The sequence below is a fragment of the Cyprinus carpio genome, chromosome B9 (assembly GCF_018340385.1).
Source record: "Cyprinus carpio isolate SPL01 chromosome B9, ASM1834038v1, whole genome shotgun sequence".
Taxonomy (NCBI): domain Eukaryota; kingdom Metazoa; phylum Chordata; class Actinopteri; order Cypriniformes; family Cyprinidae; genus Cyprinus; species Cyprinus carpio.
In genome coordinates this window covers 9,973,189-9,997,617 of record NC_056605.1, presented here as the reverse complement: position 1 = coordinate 9,997,617, position 24,429 = coordinate 9,973,189, and the positions used below count along the sequence as shown (strand labels likewise).

General features: G+C 37.5%; 1 pseudogene; it reads left to right on the top strand.

Moving 5' to 3' along the window:
• LOC122138458 overlaps positions 1-23,759 on the top strand; it is a 119,589-nt pseudogene extending 95,830 nt beyond the window's left edge.
• The last annotated feature ends 670 nt before the right edge of the window (positions 23,760-24,429 follow it).

Sequence of the window (24,429 nt, the reverse complement as noted above, 5' to 3'; positions counted from 1 at the left end):
TTAAATAATTTGATCTGTGTTAGGCGTATAATGGTATCAAATTTTCATGTTGAGATTAATTGCTAATGCTTTTATCATGGTATATGGTATTATCACAATATTGAAATTTAGTTCCAAAAAAAGTGTGGTCATACAGTATTAAAGTTTCACACAGATTAAAGTGCAAAAAAAAAAGAATTATAAAGCCAATAGGTAACACTTTACAGTAAGATCTCTTTAGTTAGTTAACCTTAATGCATAAATATTAACAATGAGCAATAGCTATATTTGCTACAGAAGTTAATAATTTTGTTAAAAAATACAACTGTTAGTTCATGCTCAAGTTCATTAAATAAGACAGTTGCAACTTTGATTTTTACAAAGGTTGAATATTAAAATGAAGATTATTGAATATTAGAATAAATTTCATTGGCCTTAATGTAAAGTGTGACCGAACAATAAAAACATTTTCAAACAATATCAAGGGCATGTTGTAGTCCAGATTAAAATAAATAAATACCCAATTAAGTCTAAATATTTAAGTATTTGGCGCTGTGATTAACACAAACCAAATACAAAAAACAAAAATCTGAATGTCTATTTAAATCATTTAAACATGTTTCAGAAAGTGGCACAGCTGTTTTGTTTACTGGGTTTCTGGGGGAACAGCTGCATTTCTGCTGCTCAGCGCCATCTGCTGTCAGACAGTGAATGTGCTTTCATCCAGAGCATCTCACGCACTCCGCCATGCACTTCTCATCCGTGCTTGTTTACATGAGAGTGTGCATGCATCTGTTGAGCCAGCATTCAGGCGGGAGTTTGTGCATTGTGACCAGTGGATGAAAAATATTTCTTAAAAGGCACTTGATAAAATCTTTCAAATATTTGTTAATAAATTAAGTAGACGCAGAATGTTGATGGTGCCGGCCGATACAATTATACCGGCACGTCTCATCTGTGCATTTATTTAACCTGGTGTCATGTGAGGTCAAAGTTTAAACACATCCGTCTAACCCATGTTTACGTAGAAAAACAATGTAAAAGTAGCGCAGTGGAATTTTAACATTAGAAAAAAAAACAAGTAAAAGTAGGCGCAGTGGTGAAATGGAAACACCACTTTCTGTGTGACACAGGCCCCCTTGAGGTTTTCTCAATCGCTGCTCTTTTTCCTGAGTGTCTTTCTCTCTGTTTTATCATTTAGAATTAATTAAGGGTCGAATCTAATTTCCAATCTCCTTCCCACACTGTTTTTCTGAGCAGCGGAATTCAGTGTGCGTTCATTTAGATCTACACGCGGCTCTTTCCTCTTCTCGAACCAGTAAAGGATTTAACAATGGATTCGGTAAACATTCCAGTGCGCTCATGAATCGGACATTGCTGGTCACATGCCACGGTAAGGTTTCCACTAATGGCTGTAAACCATTCATGAATCTTTCAGAAAGCGATGGCCGAGGGACGAGAAGGGACTTATGGACACTTTATCCTCAAAACATTTTAGCTCCTAGACACCAGCTCGTTGTGACTCTGGATAAATGACCCAGACATTTTGCAGACATTTGTGTTGAGGAGGGGAAAAAGAAATATAGCTCCGATTCTTCAGTGATTACTAAATATTGTTTGAGTTACATGAAATGATAGCAGATAGGTCTTTATGATAGGAATAGCTTGTTGGGTTTTAGAGCCGGGTTACCCTTTTACAATGAGCAAGATGGGATGTAGGTTGGGAGCCAATGTCTGCTTAAACTATTTTTCTGTTCCCATTATTTCAGTCAATCTGTGCAAACTATTCTCTCAATCCCAAAATTCCCTCTGTGTGACGTTTATATGATTCCCATTATTTCAGTCAATCTGTGCTGTCCATTCTCACATTCCCATGATGTGCTGTGTTTTTCTGTGAGCGGATGGATGACGCGGTGCCATGTGAGTGGTTTGTTTTTGTCTGAGTATGTACGTGTGTGTGTTAGCATCACAATAATGCCTAAAGCAAGGCCAGACAGGGTGAGAGGCTGCTGATGGGATGCAGGCAGACGAAGGCCAGATGATTGTGATGGAAATTTGGGGCTTTTCGAGCGGGCGGTTGGACTGTAACGGAGGTCTTATGAATTTTCATGGCCTTTCGTGGAGGGCGCTCTGTCAGCATTGTGTGTGTGTGTGTGTGTTGACTTGGGACCAATTCAAGCTGTTCGATAATGGGTGTCTATGTGTGTGTGGCAAGAGCTGTACGAGCTTGTTTATTTGTGTTTTTGAGTGCTTATTTGCTGATGTTTATCTATATCTAAATATGTGTAACCAAGGCTTGACGTTAACTTTTTTGTTCACCAGCCACTGTGGCTAGTGGTTTTCCAAATTAACAAGCCACTCAGCATTCTCACTGGCCACAATTTTGTTGTTGGGAAATTACATTTTATATTACTTAATACTGCATACAAACATTTATTTAAATTGATTTCCAGGTAATTTCTGGCCTATTTGAAGGGCATTTTCCCTGATCGTATTAAATGCATGCATCATCCTTCATATCAAATGCTTACATTGTATTAATAATTTCACTTAATATAATAAGACAATATAGGTCTGTTACCAATCAAATGAAATCAGTATATACAAACACTTAATCTTTCCACTGCAGGAAGAAAACAAGTGACTGTGAGCGGGCCATTCAGAGAATTACCAAAGGACAGTTTCACAATGTAGCTGAAAATTGTAGCACGAATGCAGCTTACACTGTAAAAATGATAACAGGCAATAAATACGTGTCTGTGAGCTTGAACCCTTTCCAGCAGTGAACTGTATTATTTGAGATCCATCTTTTCACACCGGAGACGAAGGACAACTGAGGGACTCAGACAAAACTGTTAAAAAAAGGTTCAGCCATCCTGATGCTTCCTGAAGGAAACACAAAGCCTTAAGAGCTGGGGGTGAAAAGCTTTGTGAACAGGATGAGGAGGTCCAAATGTTTCTTATTTTGTAGAAAACTATATAGTTTTGTTCCATTTAGTACTGCCCTTACGGATAGCAACAGAAGATACTTGCAGTTTCCAGAAAGCAAATTAAGTACAATTTACTTGATCTTCTACATTCAAAATGTTTTTAATGCATCTCGTTTCCTTCGGAGCATCAGTGAATGTTTGAACCTTTTTTAATAGTGTGTGTTGGAGTGCCTCAACTGTCCTCCAATGTGAAAAGATGGATCTAAAAATCACACAGTCACTGCCGGAAGAGGTTCAACATATGCAAAAGATGCTGGCAAACTGAATACTGCAGGGCATGGAGGATGTTTTTGAAGAAACAGAGCTCAGGTTAAAAAAGAACTGTCAGAACAACACCAAGGCACTCAGTGAACAGCAATCACAAACAAAAAACAGTAGTGAATCACCAGGTAACTACACACAGTATTGAAGAAACAAGGGTTCACAAACTTTTGACCGAGGTATTTAATAATAGCAGCTATTATTTGTCTTTGTGGACTAAAAGGTAAACATTTTTAGTTTATTGTAAATATACTTACTCAGGACAGTACTAAATAACAAATAAACATGCATTTTGTATGATCTCCTTATCTTTTTAAAATACTCACAAGAGGTTCACCTCAACCCTTCAAGTGGCACTGTGTATAGTGTATATCTGACATGATATATATGGTGTTGTGTGTCTGTTTGGTATATATATAAATATACTATATATATATATATATATATTATTATATATATTATATTATATATATATGCTATATTGATCATATATATATATATTATATATATATATATATATATATGATATATATAGATATATAGATTATATAGTGGATTTAATGGTGCTTATTTTTGACAGAAAAAAACAAGCAAAACAAACATAAATACCGATATTCTTCCATATCTGACCCATTGACCACCCTCTCTCAGGAAGCGTCACGTTATCATTTCTGTTTGCAACTGCCCAGAGCAACAAACTCACAAATCGCTACAAAACAGTTCCCCTTTTCTTGCTCCATGTGCTAGTCTTTGTCCCGAGCACTACGTGTGTGTTGTTTTTTTTCGTTGACCATGTGGGTAAATAAGAAGTGAAGCCTTGGATAAATGCCGGCTTTGTGTTGCTTTGATGTGGAGTCATGTGTAACCCTCCATCCAGCACGTCTCTTTCCAAAGACGCCGTTGAATTCCCGAGGCAGAAAAAGAGGCTGTGAGTCACAAAGAGCCCATTCACAACCTCCCGCCCCTCCATCAAGCCATTCATGAGCGTGTGTTAGGATGAAGGGAACGTTATTATTATTTTGAATGAATGTATGGTTTTTTTATATATGTGTGACGTGCACATGGATCCAGGTCAGGAAGTTTTGAGTTGGATGATTTGATTCTTGCAATATGCAGTAGAGCCCCGATTTTCGTCTCTGTCTTCATGGTCTTAGTGAATGAAGTGGGGGGGTGTAGCCTGAGGTGTGTGTAGTCTCTGGACCAGCAATAATGAAATAGACAGGCTTATTTATCACTGTTAAGCCCAAGCCACTGCACAAAACACAACACAAAAAAAATAATAAAAAAAAATGTGGATCTGAGTCGACAGTTTAATTTGATGTGAATGAAAATAAGGCATTGAGGGATTGAAGTATCCATTATCATGTTCTTAAAGGGACAGGACAGTTTACCACAAAGAACCATTCTGGGTCATCAGGTTGCTCATCCTCAGGACTTTTCCTTTTTTGTTCAAACCCAGTATGATTTTCTTATTTTTAGGAACAAAAGATTTTTGAATTTGTCCAAGGCAGTTGGATCCAAAATTACACTGAATGACCTGATGACTGTAGGGGGACGAATTTTTTTTTCCAAAATTATCCTTTTGTTTTCCAAAGAAGAAAGACATGCACACAGGGTTTTAAAAGGTTTAAACACGGGTTTTAAAAGGCACACAGGTTAAGCATCTTAAACGTCTAAAAAATTGTCATTAGTAGTAAAAATATCTATACTAAAAAATATTATTGGTGAAAAAATAGTTTATATCTAGTAATTTATTTTACAAAACAAGAAAAAAAATGACATTTTTTCGCAGTAATTTTTTAGAAAGTTCAAAAAGTTTAGGGTCTAGTAAAACAGTTATTGTTTATGAAAGAAGTGCCGAACGCTTATTGCTCACCAAGGTGTGCACTTATTTGATCAAAATACAAAATATTATATAATAATATTCATAAAATATTATTACAATTTAAAATAACTGGTCTGTATTTTCAATACATTTTAAGATGTAATTTATTATTGTGACAGCAAAACTGAATTTTCAGCATCATTACTCCAGTTTTTCAGTGTCATATCGTGGTTTCTTTCAGAGACAGTTATACATGTTCAGGATTTTTTAATGAATAGAAAGTTCAGAGGAACAGTTTTTTTTTTTTTTTACCGAAATCTTTTGTGACATGATAAACATATTTAATGTCATTTTTGATTGATTTAAGGTGGCTTTGCTGAAATAAATAAATAAATAAATAAATAAATAAATAACTTTATTTTGCATCTCCAAGACCTCCGTTGCTTCATCATCACAATCGTTAAAAAAAGCAGTTTTACATGCATTGTAAAATGGCCTTTATTGTTTTTTTTTCTAATACAACAAAAGTATATGTCTTTTTCATGAATACCTTACAGTAGCCATCATAATGCAAAATGCATACATCAGATATCACAATTGCAGCTTGCATGTGCAAAATTTCTTCTCAGTCTGAAAAGATCCTCATAACATGAACCACCAGCTGGCTCTGCATTACTCATTTCATCTTGGTTTATTTGTTTTACACAAACACTCGTGTGATATTTATTTATTTTATTTTTACCTAGTGAGAGGCTGTAATGGATAACAGCTGGGAACAGGAAACCCTGCAATAATACACTGATTTACATAAGGCTCTCTCTGTACCTTCCCGTATTTTCCTTAGCACGCTCAGCTCTGGTACTTTGAAAGCCATAGCAGTTTGATTTATGTATTAATATACATGCTCATACACATGACCATCCCTGGCTTTTTTTTTGCTTTTTTCCTGAGAGCAGAAATGCCGTCAGTGTTTCTTATCACCATAATGATTGCTCAGATAAGAGATTGATGGTCCGTTGTCATTCTTGCTGTTTTATTGTGGCCTATTTGCTGTGAATATTGAGGTAATCGCCCCCCTCCCACAAATCCCAATTCAGAGCTTAAACTGCCAGGCAGTAGACCTCTGTTGATGTTCATATGACTCAATCCCCAAAGGCCCTACAAACTGTGAGGGCAATCGATAATTTTCATATTCATATACAAGAAGTCTTTGGTTTCCCCCGGCTCCCTTCATGGTTTATGACTCCCTGTGGGAAGCCGTGGGTCTTGGTCATTAGAAGGAAGGGTTAGGGGAAGTTCAGAAACACCCAGGCTGCTGTAAATCACATTGAAAGGGAGACGCTGAGTTAATTTGGCTTAAGGCTTAAGCAAGTGCTTGACTGAGCGCATGGAGAAGCCCCCCAATACACTACATCCCTGCAATCCCACCCTCCCATCTGTTCAGCATGTGCCACTTGACCAAAGCATGCGAGCTGTGTGCTCAGGTGGAAACGGTAAGGGTCTCTTGTGTAAATTATGTACTCCATTTTGTTGAAAGTCAGGATGTCAGTTTTCAACGTCTCTGCATTAAGATTTCTTGCAATCACCGAATCACAGGCATGGACACTTTAATGGCCCATAATGCCAGCTGCGTATGAGAAAGTATTCACCACATGTTTAATTGTGTTAAGTAGGCAGGCAGAATAAAAGATCAATTTTGTGAAGTATTATTGGAAAGTCACATCAAAAATGCAGAATAATTGGGGAATGAGATGGGTAAGTGCATATATGGGGCAAACAAATAATTTGCTGTGAATTTTTAAAAGAAGTATTTTTTTTTAGAAGTATTTCAGTTCACATATAAAAAGACATTGTTATCATGTCTAAAATAATTCACAGTATGATATATCTATCATCGTTTTCATCTTTGATTTCTGACAACATGATTTTATGCAGCAGTTGTAGCATTGTCTTTTCTTTTTTTTTCATGACGGGTGGCAGTCGCTTTTAAGGTGTGGTCACATTCATAAAATTTAGGCTAAATTTTGCAAGCAGTAAAGGGGCCCTTTTTATCAATAGCATAGCAATGTATAAATCATCAAGCAGTTTTGTGCTTGTCAGCACTAAAATTCACAAATTTGCATGACCAATTTGAACATGAACAAAATATACATAGGGATTCCTATTAAAATGCATGGACTTCACCTGCAAAATTTTCCAGAGCAGCAGTAAATGTGATACAACTACTATGTTTTTTTTTTTTAACTATATAGAAATGGTACCAGATTATTTATGCTATTATCATATGTATCATATTAACATATCATTGTTTGATTTTTAAAGCGGTTATCATCAGTACTGACATATTGTAAGACCCAGTGAGTAATATCACTCTCTCCTCTCAGATGTGTAATCCATATAAAATTGAAAGCAATCATATCATACTAATGACATCACCCTTGCAATTGTATGCAGTTGCAGTTGTTTTATATATATATTTTTTTTTTACATCCTTTGTGTCTGGAAGCACGTTATATAATATTCCAGATTGAAAGAACTGTACAATAATAGCATAAAGTGATTTCATACAATTTGTTTAGAGCTTGTGCAGAGTAATAATATAGGCTTTCATTCATTGTATGGACCTTGATTTTTTAATTTTTTTACTGTATTTCCTGGTGGAAATGGGCTTCCATAGCGAGCTGTGTGCATTGCATTGTAGGACTCAGTGTTAAGCGCAACTGCTGTTATATTCTAGATATTCAGAACACATGGAAAGCAATTTTTTTTTTTTTTTTTTTTTGTTCTGGTTTTTTTAGGATGTAATTAGCATGGATCACGCATGTTCCAGTTCCCCCTTTGTGAATTCCTTTTGTCTCATTGATTATTAAACACACTATGCGCCAGATGTTCATAACGCATAATCCAAAAACACAAACACACTGTTCGGTGTTCGAGGGGTGTGTCCTACAGTTCACTCTCTCACAGCACAGATGCTGATCCTCTACTCCACTCCAGAACAATGTGCCGCAAAGCTCTCCAAGTTTGACCCTTTCTCTGTGAATGGTTGTCTTGCCAACATCCACCGCAGCTGATGCTGAGAAGTCTTCCAGACTCTGAAACCCTTTGACCCTCGAATTGCATCTCTCTGTGGGTTTTCCCACCAAGGGAGTGAAGCTGATTGAGCATTGTCTTCTGTAGCTTAACCTCAGAAGTCCTAGATGGTTATTGCATTTGATAATCACAGCCCTGTTAAACAAGGCCAATAGGAAGTGGGTAGTCCTTATGGTACAGGCATTAGTGAGCATCGTGTTATAACGCAGCAGTAATGGGCTCATAGAGTTCCTCTGCAGTTGAGTATGTGGGTGACAGTGATGTTCTGTGGGTTTGTGGTGCAGATACAGAGAGCTGGTGGACACCATCCTCACTGAAAGGAAGAAAGCATCTGCAGAGGAGAAGTGCCGGCACATTCTGCAGCATTGTAAACTCCAGGGCTGGCAGGTGAGTCACCAAAGATGTCTACAGAGCTTTAGGGAAACGTTCATAGGGGGCAGGAGATGCTCTGTTCGGAAACTAGTGAGCATGGATTACAGAGACTGAATTTAAGGCATCGTAGTCTAAGGTAGGCAACATATTTTATTTATTTATTTATTTTTTATTTTTTATAAATTGTAAACCAGCATCACATCTATCCTTTGCAAAGAAAACAGTTCTAGAATGTAATATGACAATATCATTAAAATCCAAGTTACTGACGAGTAATTTTGATTTTTGATCTTTATATTAATCTCATATTCCTTTTAATAGTGCTAAGCAAAGATTGAGTTTAAAGATATACTATTTCACACAACATATACAGTACGTGTGCTTTGTGTTTGTGCCATTAGTTTAGCATAGCATAGTTTTTCTTAGCTATCATCAAACTCTGTTGAACTCAGTTGTAAGTTGAGACTCATGTGATGTACTGTTATTAGGTTACTTATCAATTGATGTATTAGCAGTCATTTTGAGAACCAAATTTACAAAAATTTTCTTTTGCATGTTTCTGCTAAAGAAAAGATTTTAGGTAAAGGTCACACATTGAATTGATTCAAATGCATTATGGTTAAGTAAAATGAACAAATTAAAAAAAACTACTTTTTTTAAATTTATCTTAAAATTAATCACACAACAAACACCATAATCTTCATAAAACCATCATACAATCTAACCACAAAAACAAAAATGTCCCAAATAACTGAACATTAAACACAAATGGGTCTTTTTTTTTTTACTCAAAAATTCATAAAATAACACATAATTTGATTATTTTCTACCCAATTCAGTCCTATGTAAAGCATGCTGTGAACTAAAAATCTATCCATGCAGTTTCAGTTAATGCAATAATGATTCAACAACAAAGTGGATTAAATAAACTTTAATTTGACATATTTAAGTGGGCTGTACGAAATTAAATTAAGTTGTGATCAAATGTTCAGCAATTGTGTTGCTTTTTTCAAGTAAATTGAACAAGCAGCAAAATCTTTTTTCCAGTGTATATGGGTAGTAGGCAGCAATCTCTATTATGGAACAGAGCTAACGTGATTACCTATCTCTCTTCCACTTTTCTTCTCTTGTTTCAGATGGGGAAACAGTAAGGTTTTCTTGAGATACTGGCAGGCCGATCACCTTAATGACCGCTGCCATCAGCTGCACAGAAAGATTATTGTCTGTCAGAAAGGTAAAGTGATCGACAGAGACTCTGTGTTCATACTGTATGATCTGTCACTAGGCTCATATTTTTCTTAATCGTGTGTGTGTGTGTGTGTATGATTCAGTGGTGCGTGGCTGGTTGGCCAGACAATGTGCGCGTCGCAGGCTCACGTCTTGGCAGAAGGAGCAGTGTAACATCCAACGGTTCCTGCAGGGAGCAGAGGACTTGGGTATGCGTGCTTATGACAGCCTGGTCATCCAAAACGCAGCAGATATTGCACGAGAGAACGACCGCCTCCGGGGTCACATCAGTGCTCCACCACTAGGCGAGAGACCGGAACCTGTGGGCAAAGAAGAAGACTCGCCCAAGAGGTGAAACTTATAGCAGAGAATGCATTACTGTTTAACAAACCATGAATCTTTAGGTAAAAATCTCTTTTTACAATACACACATCTCAATTTAAAATTATTCTCAATTATTAAAATCAGCTATTTCTAGGGTAATAAGGTTCTCTGCTTCTCAGAAGTTGAGTGCACTGGTGTCTCTATTGTTTAATTAGTTCTTAAATTAAAATACATATCAAGGAAATAATAATATTCATATTGGTGTCCCTTAGAGGATCTCTAACAAGAAATCTTGTTTTGTCTGCTGAAATTCAATCAGATGTGGCATCTCAGATGCATCTGTGCTACTACTATGAGATTTCCTCTTGAAGGATTATATTAGACACTCTTACAGTCTAAATTATATTGAAGTGTCTGATTATATCCAAAATGGGCCTTTTCCACTTGGGTTTGAGGAACCTATAAAAATTCATGGGAGGATTTATTGGTTCTCCTTGTTCTCCCTTTGCAAACAAAATGGGAACAGAATGCGCCTTAGTTATAACACTGACATCAGAATACTGACACTTTTTGAGATGTTTAGTGGGAATTCAGCAAAAAGGAAGCCTGATCTCAGGTTAGTTGTAGATACTATTAAAAGTGGAACATACAGTACGTACTACCATCTCCATCTGAAAAAGTCTGCAAGCTGCAAGGTTAGATCTGCCTATTCAATTGATATCCAGTACCCAAAACTGAATCAAAAGGCAAAAAAAAAATTGTTTATTAATTGTCAAAATGTACAAAAAAAAAAACTTCTGACTGAATGAGTTGCATGAGCCATGGTGAAAGTGGTTTCAGGCACTCCACTTCAAGACCATCCTATACCTGGGATGAAATCACAGTAACACAGAACATTAAGTGGCTTGTTGCTTTATTAAAACTATCCAAACACAAAGAACTTAGCACAGATTTATGTAGAAATTAAGCATAAGCAACTGTCTGACACAATGTAACAGTTGCCAAGGAAGTGCTGATCAGTATCACTGAAAGGGAATCTATTCAAGCATAAGCATAAACACAGGTGTATTTGGGTGGCCGTTGTCATCAGCAGTGCCTCAGTCATTCTGCAATGACCATCTGCTCTTATGAAGGGGGTGGGCTTCTTGTTATTTAAAACATGCACACACATTTATCACATACATTCACTTTTAGCATCACAAATAAGGGAGGTGCATGTGATTGAGTGATTGGGGTTTCATAGCAAATCTAGATGTGGCAAACTCAATCAGTGAGGAGCTACATACTACTAATCAGAGAGAGAGATAAGACCCACCCCCACTCTGGGCTGCTGAAATCTCCTTAGGTTTTTAAGTCACTGTAACCCCTTACCCACCCCCCTGTTCCCCAAATACCATCCACCCCAACACTCCATCGCCTTTCCTGCGAGAACAACAGATGGTAGGCCCAGATTATAGGGGAAATATCAAACAAGAGTGTGCTTAGTATTACAGGAATCAGCTTAGATCGGCAATGTAAATAATCCTTTACCAGGCTTTCTGTATATCATAGAGTTTAGAATTGTAATTCAATGCTAATTTGTTGTTATCGTTTACTGGTATCAAGGAAAAAAATGAAAATGAGTAGTCTCTGAGTCTTTAATACTAATGGTTTACTAATAGTTAAAACAAAATGGTTTGCTTTTTGTGCATGTGTATATAATTTTGTTTTACCACAATTCATTGTGCCTCCAGACTACCATGAGGTACCATTTTTTGTGAATTAATTTGATCTGCATATCATGTAATTATTAAGGTTACATTTTTACTCGATGACAAAGCCTAGTAATTTATTCTATTTATCTTTATTGTTAAGGGAACACCCATTCCAGTTAGTGGTAGTGTAATGAAATCTTAGCCCAGAAATGAATGGACAGCTTGACATTTGTGTATTGATTTTTATGAAGGTTGATGCTGAGTCTCCCACACATGGCAGCTGCTTAAACCTTTACTACCCATCATACATTGAGACAGGACATATGCTTCTAGTCTGATAGTGAGTGAAATGATGAAATAATGAACATATGAATGAATAATGATTTGCTAGATTGGGAAGGGGGAAAAGATACCAGGGTAATACCAGTCATGATGAATGACAGAAACAGCACTAGAAATCTTATTTCCACAAGCACTGAATTTGCTGAATTATTCATTCCATCATCCTTTTGTTAGGGCTGTTGAAAAAAGTGGGAGGTTTAACGATGTGGCGGGCGTGGGGGGAACAGACCACTCCGGCATTTCCGCTCCAGCTCTGTGCCTCTACCCCTGGTTATGGACAGCTTGGTACACTCCAGCATTGGGACATTAATCAAAGCAGCCCTTCAGCCTGCGCCACACTCCACTGAGGAGGGACGCCATGGAGGGAGCCTCTCCTCCCCACGAAACAACCCGCCTCCCAAACCCAAACGAGACCCTAATACACGTCTGAGTGCATCATACGAGGCAGTGAGCGCAGGGCTGAGTAGTTGCACCCAAAGACAGCCCTGCTGAGGTCAAAACCTCTCCATCTGGAAGCCCACCAAAAACCCAACTCTCTCCTTCTGATCGTACGTATAAATATGAGCTCAACATTCACTGCATGTCCAAAAGTATGTGGACACCCTCTTCTATTATACATGATGTATTGACCTGCACAAAGCCTAAACCTGAGTCCCGCTGATTTACCTTTGGGAGCCAGACCTCACATGCAACATTAAGGTTTATTCTCACTGATGCTCTTGTGTCAGAATGAGTGAGTGCAAATACTTGCCATCTCTATTCCAACATCTAGTGTAAAAACCTTTCCAGAAGAGTGCAAAGGAGAATTAGGGAGTACCATATTGCCATTAATAACAGTGGTGTTCGATATAATAAATGTAGATTAAATATTAATTAATTGTAAATACAATGTAGGTGTGGTGTTCAGATGTCCACATACTTTTGGCCATATACATTGTTCATGCAATACAGAACTAAATGTCTTAATCTACTTCAATATTGAGAATTGTTCTGGGCATTCTAGTAAATAGCTTTTCCCTTTCCTTCCAAAACCATCCATCATTCCACTATGCCTCCAGCTCTTTCTAAACCTCGCCCTCACAGTGATGACTACAGCACCATGAAGAAAATCCCACCCCCCAAGCCCAAACGCAGCCCTAATACTAAACTGACGGGCTCTTATGAGGAGATCTCTGTACCTTCTCCTGCACGGCCCACGGACATGAAACTTGTCAGTTTGTTACGAGGCGGCCACTGCTTGGGCCTCATCCAGCGAGCAGCATCTGCGGACGGCCCCCATTCTTCTGTGCTAAGCCTATACCCCTGCCAGGATGAGGAGGATGTGTATATCGAGATGGTTGGGGCCTCAAGAGCCCTTAGCCTGGCAGACTCCCCACAGTCCAGAACTGGGAGAGGGCGGTATATGAGGAGATGAAAGTACTTCCCACCTGATGAGGTGGGGGGTCATGCTCCAGTGGTCAAGCCCTGAAGCTGTCAATCCCTCTACCACTATCCTACCTGCCCCAGTTCTGGAAATCAAGAGGCCTGTAAACTTTGATGGAGCATATCTCTGGCACACTCGGGGGGAAGCAGCAGGGCAAGGATGGGACAGCATGTGACATTCCAGCTCCATTCCCCAATCTCCTTCCACATCGTCCCCCACTTCTAGTCTTCCCTCCATCCCCTGTCACCTGCTCTCCCGCCTCGGATGAGTCCCCCCTTACACCTTTGGAGGTGAAGAAGCTGCCGGTGTTCGAGACCAACCTCAACTACACCAGCCAGGATGGGGGCAGCCCACTCTCACCACAGTATACCCGACAAAGAGCTGACTCCTCATCACCGTCTTTTCCGTTTTTAATGCCAGACAAATCTACGCCACCCTTGACTCCTCCTCCCCCTGCAGCAGCACTTCCACCTCCTTACCGTCCCCCATCCCACTTCCCCTTCCCCCCTGAACCAAACGTTTTTGGCCGCTGACCCGTGCAGCTTCTGTGGCTACCACCGATTCCCCAAAGTCTCCCATAAAATAGGGCACAGTATGGCAGAGACACCCCCAAGCAATTCCAAACCTCCCTTCTCCCCAGTAAAGACCTCGAGGCCAGAGCCCCGCAGAGCTCACTCCTGCTCCTCCTCGCCTCTGCTATTCAACCCTGCCAATGGGAGACCCCTCACCAGCCCTCTAGATGAGCTCAACACCCTTTTCAGCTCAGGGCGCAGCCTTCTTCGCAAGTCTACCACTGGAAGAAAGATCCGTGACAGCGGTGAGTGAGGGTGTGTGCATGTGTTTGGGTATATGTGTTCTAAAAAGTAATTCCGCTGCCATTTTTGGCACCAAAAGGAATTGCAGGTCTCCCAAGCACTTTGTCTATAGTTGAGCCAGTGTTGGATCACGTCAGGCCTCAACGAAAAGCAATGTTGAAAGCACCACAGAGCAACAGTGTTTCTACTTTTTGCTAAAATCTTTTGTTTCACAGTAATAAGAAAGTCATACAGATTTGACATGGGGGTGAGTAAATAGCTAGTTTCTATCACAGATTTCCACAAAACCTGTGCAATATTTATAAATGTCAATAACATATATTATATTTGTTGGCGAAATAGAACACATTTACCAATGTAATACTTAAAACGTATTTCTTTCCTCTCACGATAAGTCATGTTGATGGATGTTGGTAGGTTTAACGTGTATTGCAGCCCGTCGCACAAGCCATTATTTTTAATCGAAAGAGACATAGACATAGACATGTACCTTTTGCAAGAATAGATGTGTCGCAGCAAGGCTGGTATAAACACAAGCATTGACTAGAGTGGCCCACATCTGAGCCGTAATGCGCCGCATATGTGTGCATTGTAAATAAGTTGTTATCCAAGCATTAATGGCAATGAAATCCGCTTATTATTGAGAGCGGCGCCTCATATGAGGGTGTTTCTTGGAGGTTAAAAAAAATTAAACAATTACAGTTATTCAAAACATCAAATTCTTACAAAACTGTTTCCATTGCAGTTTTGCAAAATATTCCTTTTTTGAATTGCCTGAAAAACCACTGCATGTAAGCGTAAAATTCTTTTTGTCATATATGGGAGTTTTTGTGAAATTGACATGTTACCATTGGGCGTATTTTCAATTCGCAGTTTCAGTTTGCACAGTTTGAAGGGTAATGGAAACACAGCTTATGATTACACAGTTTTCATTTCTGTGTGAACTATCCTTTTAAAACTGTTGTATTGCATGCTCCAGAGACATGAATCACAGATTTTTATAGCTCATCAAAAGGAGTTTACACTCACCAGCACACATGGTCATGCTTAAATTTGCTGGAGGAGCATTAAAATAGTCTGGTCAAATTATAGAAACTTTCCCCAGCACTCTTCTGGTTAAATGTCATTTCATATATGTGGTTACTGAAAGGCACATCATGTTTAGTATAGTTTTTCCCTATTGACTCATCCAGTGCCCCCATGCCATTTGTTTGTCAAAAAAAGTGAGGTCAGTGCTGATAAAAGAGACATTTTACCATAAAACCTCAGTGTTCTCTCTCAGAAACCCATTCTGATGGAGGATGCAGTGTTTATGTATGATGGAGGTTTAGGCTGTATTTTTTGCACATCTGCTCTGGATCACTTTTATGGAATGACAACATCTTTATGCAACAACTGCCCTTAAAATGCTTTTACACTATGGGCCCAAAGGGTTGAACAAGCTGAGTCAGAATAATCTGGAATTAAGGACATATCCATTTAAGGAAAAGAGCATTAAATGCCAACATTAAAATAAGATAATTTGACAAAGAAAGCATTCTTAGGAAGGATGTTGGGTGTGTGTGTCAATTTAGTTCACATGCTGTGTCTAACACCGTTCCCCTCGCCTCCTCCTCTTAAACTTTTGTATTTAATTAAAGATGCTTTACCTACTCCCATCATGGAATTTATGAGCATGGGTCCCATATGACCCTGACCCATATGTACTTGTATGCAAAATAAGTGTAATAAGAAATTTAGTGTTGTTTCACAAATGCGCAACTGACAAATTTAAATCTAAATATCTTAGTCCATGATTGGTTACATCTAAAGGGGACACCTTGGACAGGCACGTGCACACAAAGACATCAAAGGGGGCTTGAGCACCTGCCCTTTTCTTTTTTTTTTTTTTTAAAATAAATGAATTTATGTATATATGTGTGCGTGTGTGTTTCTGTTTACACATAGGTTCCCTGTCAAATAAATAAAAAAAATCTAAATATCAGGTCGGGCCGGGAAATGTTGAGACACTATCAATGTCTTTCTCCCTCCGCGTCTCCGTGTCTCTTCGCAGCACAGCAGTGTAGCACACACTGATCGACACATGCACATCACTGACAGGCAGAGAGCCACAGAAGTGAAGCCCTCCCTCCCTTTCCAGTTGTGTTTGTCTTGGTGTGGAGGTGAGTGGTGATGAACAACAGACTAAGCTATCTGTACCTCGAATTTACAGTTAATTATCCAACAAACATGAGGGGCAATTATAGTTCATTTGCCTTGCTAACATCCATGACTCATGAGAGCTACCATGTAAGTTAGCTAAAGTTTAGCTAAGGCAATAGGGAGTCTGGTAGGTTAGACCAGTGTGCGTTCTTTCACTGCATGATTCAGTTTACTGAAATGCATTAAGAATGATCACAAAATTCAAGAAATGGGGGCAGAAATGTATATATTTATATCAAATTTATATAATTTGATATAGTTAATCAGTATCATGTGAGGTTTTTACCACCAAAAAGCAGCATGATTACAAATGTGATATTAATTTTATACAGCAGTTCAATAATAAAGATTTAATATTAAAACACTTATGTTTTAGACACAATATTGACTGTTTTTGTTCTGTTTCGCCAACAAATATAATTCCAATTTGCGTCTCTGAACAACATCACACGCTGTTTTGTTCCTGAATGATTCATCCGTTTAAAAATGATTTGGTTTAGTCGCAATGGCTCACTTATTAACAGTGACTTGCTGCCACCTACTGACAGTTTTAATTTCACATTAAGGTATCTTTTCATTTTTTTTATTTTTTTTATTACAATTATCAGTATTCAACGTTTTATGTTTTAAATATCAAAACTGTATTAATGCATTTGTAAACTGCATACATTAATATTCTGCATTAAACAGTGTGTAAATGCATCTAAATGCCCCTTCTAATGCAACTTCTGTGTTTTCTCTGCATTGCAAAGTTTAATTTTGTCAATACTGATTTCATTTGCTAACAAACAAAACAAATTACTAATAAAAATAACTGATTCAGTATACAAATTAGAAATAAAAAAGAAAAAATGGCTTTATCAAGGTAAAAATCAATTTAAACTTATTGGAAAATATTAATTTCTATCACTGCTGTGAACTGATCTCCACACAGAATATGAAGAATATCAAAAACTTTAGGAGTCAGCTGTCCACTGTAGTCCTTAAAATATCAGCACAATAACACCATTATACAGTACTAATACTATCGATACTATCGTTATCGATAAAATCTCTGAAAATATTGAAATACATATTTTGTCAATATCGCACACCCCTAATATATTTAACGTTTTGTTTAGGAAAAAAATAAAATATGAGAAGTGCCCTTTTTTCCACTTGATCCCCTGCCCCTCAAAATGTCTGTACTTGTCATTGACCATGGAGGCCAGTATTTGTTGAACTGTTTGACATTTTCCTATCTAGAGGCGAGAATCAGCTGTATGCATTGTGTTTATATGCATTGCCAATATCACGAACGATCAATGCAATTAACTTAGCATCCACTATGACTAATTGCATCAATCAGAAGCAGATATTTCTATGTCTCTAAAGCAAAGATCATTTTAACAATAGGACTCTCCTTTGATTGCAATGAATGATTGAGATGTCTGGTTTGTTAATTTCATGTGTTACAATATTTTCTGGGGATGTTATGGAGACATAATCAATGAGCTTTAATTACTGAGTGCATGTGTAATGTTGTCTGGAGATATGTGTGTCTTGATTCAGTTTATTGTGAAGGGCACAGGGTGTATTAGCTCCAGTCACATAAATATTACATGGACAAGAGATGATGTAGCTATGAAATATTAAATATCAAAGTCTCCCGCTCTGCTGACGGGTGTGAATCTCCAGATTACAATGTGTGTGTGTGTGTTTGCACGTCTTAGGACACGCTCAGTGTCAAATTACTTCTCGCATTAATGTACATGTTCACGACTGTGTGTGAAATGAAGAAACGTTAATCTGTCATAATGTTTGTGTATTTCAAAGCACGTCTACAAAACAACATGTTTTTGCATGCTATATTGCACCTTTTAAGGTTAGGTTTTATAAAGCCCTTATATTTTGATTTATTATTATATTTAAATCTAAATGTAATCTTATCTAGCTATCTTTCTCTATTGTTGTTGTTGTTGGTTTTAAATGTTTTAATTTCTATGTACATTAATTTGTTAAATACATCAATAATTTAATTCAATGACTTATTAAACTAATCACGTGGCAGTAAAGAAATGTGTAATGTTACAAAAGATTCTATTTCAAAATAAAACAATCCTTAAAAACAAAATAATCACAAAAAAATCCTGAAAAAAAAAAAAAAATCAATATGTATCAAAGTTTTCAACATTGATAATAAAAAAAAATAAAAAATGACCACCAAATCAGAAAAGTATAATACTTTCTGAAACATCACTTGACACTGAAGAATGGAGTAATGATGCTGAAAATTCAGCTTTGCATCTCAGGACAGGAGTACATTTTAAAATATCTTAAAATAGAAAAGTTATTTTGTAGATATAAAAGTTGTATTTATTATTCCTAATATTTAAAACAAATATTTATGATTTAAGATGGAGGGAAAAAATAAGAATTTCAGTTTCAATTGTAATCAGATCATGTGGCACAAGAGGACAACATCTTAAGACATAGTTTACTTTACCTTTAGACTATTATGTTGATAGTTATGGAAGCATATGGGTAACATATTACATTTTGAAATGTAAAATGGCAATGTATTTCTTTATTTAAATTTACACTTTCCCATAGATATGTGTAACATTTAGTGCAAAATGAAAAAGAAAATTCAATTATATAATTTACATTTGCCATTTCCTACACTAGTTTTAATATGTATATTAAAAAAAACATATTTTAACGCTTTTTAAGTCACAAAATTAAAATGAAATTGTATTACCCAAATTGATTAGATATGTTTAATATGTCCAAGCAAAAACTGTAGCAAAATTATAATTTAAATGCCATTTAAAGGACACTTGAGATTGCATTTCATGCTGCGTGATAATTGTAGCAAAATGCAGTGTGAATTTCAAAATGCATTTTAAGCCAAATGTTCAGCAAAAATTTTGATTTAAATGACTTTAATTTTTCTTAAATGCATTGACACTTAAGAGGTCTTAATTGCATTTTCATTACACTGTAGTCTGTTTACACTCCGGGTGATGCCCGTGACCATACAGAAAACGCTGCTTCTCCTGCCTGCCCCAGATGACACTTCACCAGTCCAATCTAGACGCAGCTGTCACAGAACATGCCACAACCAAACTGAGATAACTTAATATTCAAAATCACAGGCATCATCCGCGGTGTCCGGTGGCTGTAAACAGTGAGAGCTCTTGTGGCAGGTGCAATGTTTCAGATTAAAAGAAAGGAATAAAAATATAATGTAAGGTTGTAAATAAGTTTAGAATTTGCTTACGTGCAACACCGTGTTTGCAGACAGTGAGATGCAATGCTTAGTTGCTCGGAGACATGCGATCCATTATACCATCCATTATTGCACATATGTATGGGAAAATGTAAATTTAAATGCAGAAATACATTGCCATTTTACATATTGCATTGTCATTTTGCATATTACATTTCAAAAATGAATTTTGCTACCCATATGCTTCCATAGATAGTTTGATGTAATACCTCATTTGAAATTAAAGATTTTTTTTAAAGATTTTTTTTTTTTTTTAAGACAAGCCATAAAGACAATTTACACATCAGTGCTCAGATATACGTGGTCATAATTGCAAATCTCAAGTGTAAAGCAATGTGACTGTTTTCCTCATGAATATATAAGGTAGTGTCAGTAGGGGTCCCAGAAACAAAGCTGCAGTTAATGAATCTCTGATAACCCCAGACGCTGGCTGTAAAGTCAGATGCTCATGACATGAGTGCGAGCATGCTGTAATGGAAAAAGGGCTTTTAACAGGGCTTTAAAGGGGCAGCTGACCCCTGTGCTATATCCATCCTGTGGCGGTCAGATCCAAGCAGGCGCACATGCCATGAGGCTTAAACACCCCCCCCCATTCTTCCGTTCTCCCTGCCGTCAACATCATTGCTAGACTCAATCATTCCCGTAATTCCTGGCCAGAGCAGCTGCAGATGCCCCTGCAGAAATGTTAGTGACTCCAGGTGTCAGGTGTTAACTTGCATGTCGCTTTTCCTCACCTTTTTTGTAATAAACTGGGAACACATAGGTCGATGGTTGTGGTTAGATGTTATGTGGGGCCTTATGTTGTGCTGAAGCATAGGTTACACTTGCGAATCAGTGTACTTATTAAATGTTTTTCTTAATTTCTTTTCCCATAGGATCTCAAATTCCAACATTAACCTGCCAGGTCGAGAGGATCAAGGCCCCATCTCTCCGTCAGCACAGCTGCAGGACAAAAACGCCAACAACCACACCTCTCCCAACTCTTCGAACCCTGCGCCCATTGAGAACGGCAACCAGATCTCTAATGGTAATGGCACACAAGAGGTTAAGGGTGATGAAGCTTGTAAAGACTGCTCACCAAACACTGGATCTCATTTGTTAATATACATTTGTTACAAATCATTTGCAATTGCGTGTTTTAAAGCATTCAAACCAACACAGATCACACAAACTAAAACATGTAGTATATATAGGCAGCAAAGATGGCCGCTTGACTTAAGGCAAACTCTTCTCTCTCTCTCTCTCTCTCTCTCTCTCTCTCTCTCTCTCTCTCTCTCTTCTCTCTCTCTCTCTCATTATAAAAAAATGGGAAAATCCGACTGAGATTCTCAAGATCATTTTCTGGTCAAGTAAATAAGACTTGTATGCAGTTATTAGTGATGAGACCCATTATCACTTGGGTGAAAATGTTAGGTCTACTACTCGTTCTCTTCATGACTTTATAAATGTGATCAAGAGCAGAGGCGTCTGACCCCACAGCACCCCACAATCCCATTTTACATTAAGACCTTGGCCGTTGCATGTCTTAATGTGCATCCATCCAATTATTCAAAGCCAAATCGCATGTCATTGGCCGGCCCCAGCCTTCCCCCAAGGTTTGTTTACCACAGAGACGGCTCCAATGACTGCATAAACCTTTGGCCAGCCGAGCGTGACATACACCACAGAGGCACAGCACTTTACATGCATGAGGAAAACATTGGAGATAAAGTGAGAGAATAAGAGAAAAGGAAAGTATGGCAGATTGAGAGCAGTTACTGGAATAAAGGATTGGAGAAATGGACAAGGTAAGATGGAGCGAGATGACCCAGAAGCTATCACTGAGGCAGGCCGTGATTAAAGTGAAAGGCCCTGGACTTGATAAAGTGCTCTCCTAAAGAGCCATCAGATGGCTCAGGGTCTCTCTGTCTTCCTTCCACAAACACATACACTCACTGTCTTGGCCTTTTGTCCTCTCAGTGAGGCTAATATCTGCGTGTGGGGGGAACTTCCATATTCCACATGATGGGATGTAGTGGGCGGAAGTTTTAAACAGCCAGCAGTGACCTATACACTCAGCCATTAAATGGCTGTATCTTCAAGATAATGGTATATGAACTAATGTGCATTTCCCAAAGGAAATACCAGTGCTTGCAAGACAGCAGAAGAATAGTGTTAAAGTTTTAGGGAGCTCAGGTTTTAGGCATATCTGTTGTACAAGTTTTTAGTGACTGTGGTGGTTTTCAGAATTGGAGCTGTTTCTTAATATAATACTAGAGGCTTGTAATTTTTTATGAACATGATTGTAGTACCCTGGTACTTTTTTGGTACCGTAATGTTTGGAAATCTACTATGATGACTCTACCCCCCACCCCCCATTATTATTATTGTTCTTGTTCTTGTTATAATGTTACATAAAATATAATAATGGATTTATTTATTTTTGCATCACTGTATTTGCCATTAAACAATATGCAAATATAGTAGATGTAAGAAACAAGACCAGTCGACTCGAAAATCATATGCAGTTATTACAAAGACATCCTTGTTGCTAAACATTTGGGCAATAGATACTTTCTAGGGGTGTAACGATACACATATTCGTATTGAACATTTGGTACGAAGCTTTCGGTTACAAACCAAATGATTCAATTGTTGGACAAATTCTATTACATTTGGAAAATAAAACAGCGTAAAGTGTGTGAATGTTCTCAGTGCCACTGTGCTCAACAAGGAAGCCAAAACGACGTAACACGCAACGTGCTGTCTGCCCAGTGGTGTGACGTTAGTGGGCGGCACGCAGGGCACGCACTGCGAAAGGCCCCATGATAAACCTCCCCTTGCTGGGGGTGCGTCTAAAGACGATGATCTTGTATCGACGATAGCCAGATATATTGTCAAAAACATCAATTGCTGGCAATATTAAGATACGTATTTGCCATTTCCAATTAATGTTTTCAAATTTAATTCTCTTAAAAAGTGAAAGAATTTAGGTCATTATTAAATAATTTTCATTATTAAAGAATTTTAATTCTTGGAATGCAGTCAAAGCACTGAATCTGATGGTCACTTAATTTAACAAACACATCATAAAACTAAGGCTGAAATTATATACAATACAAAAAATATACATATTGTGGTGCAAGCTAAATTAAAGAAATTCCATGCAGTGTTCGTGTTATGTGATTATAGTTAGAGCAATACATTAGAGCAACATAATCCAGAACATGCATGAAGAATGTTGCATTTAACATCCGGATATTTCTTTCAATAGGGACGTTGGAAGACGAGGGACATCCAAAGTCGAATGCGTCCAGCACCTCGGCGTTACACAGGCACATGGACAGCCACCACACTCAGGTGAAGCATATACACAAACCCACACTCACATGCGCACGCTGTCTTGTGGCATCTGTCATCCACTCTTCCGTGGGGAGAAGGTCTCCAGTGACCCCGAATGGCAGATGTAATCATGGGTAATGAAAGTGAGAGCGGGTCCCATGTCATCCCAGACTCAGCACTCTGCCAAATGAAAAGAGTCGAGGCTTATCTGGAGATCGTATTCAAAGAGGCATTAGAGGAGAGGTGTGGTGCTCCAGCCCTGTTCTCCTCCACAGGAGCACGCCGATCACTATGTGCCCTGTGTGCTTCTCAGCATCTCACTGTGTGTCCTGAAAGCAGGGTTACCCTCACAAAACATTCAAACTTAATGAGGGTTCTCTGAGAGCTTTCTACCTCAATAATGCTATCTGTCTCTGTTCTCTGTGTCACTCTCTCAACACTACGGTACGGGAATCGAGAATACTTTTTCAGAATCTGTTTTAAAATTATATTGTAGCCGAGTGATTATCATGAAGATGCCTGTATTGCCATTTTACATTTTTGGTAACGTGATATTTGGAAATTTACCATAGTATTATTAAGTTTACTATTATTATTAATAGTAGTAGTAGTAGTAGTAGTAGTAGTAAGTAATGTTTAATTATGATAGATTGATTACGGATGTATTTATATGTATATATATTTCTATTTTTTTTTTCTTTTTTTCAGATTTTCATTTATATATTTACATTTACATATAATCAGAACTTTAAACTATATGTATTGCAGCTATACCTACAACTAGTTGTATATTCATGATTTTGCATTTATATTTTCTGAATTTTAAGTGTATATTCAGATTTATAAAAAAGTATAAATTAATATTGAAATTTACATATTTAGAATTATAACTTTCAGGATTAATACATTTATATTTACATTTCATCTTAATTATTTTCTATTATTATTATTATTATTATTATTATTATTTGTATTTTATTTTTTTTTCCATTTAATTATTTGGCCCTTCATAATATACCAGAGTTTGGATCAGAATTAAAAATTCTGAAATTAAATTAAATTTCTTACGATTCCTGTCTCATCCAACTAGATTGCATTGTGTCATTTATTGTTCATAATAAAAGCATGACACATCAATGGTTTAACTCCTATCTTTACATAATCTTGCATTAAATGATAAATATGACCTTGGCTGTAAATAATACATGGATGATCGCAGCCGACTGCCAGATAAAAAGCTTCAATGAATCTAGACTGAATCTTCCTAAATGTCTAGCTTATAGATAGCTT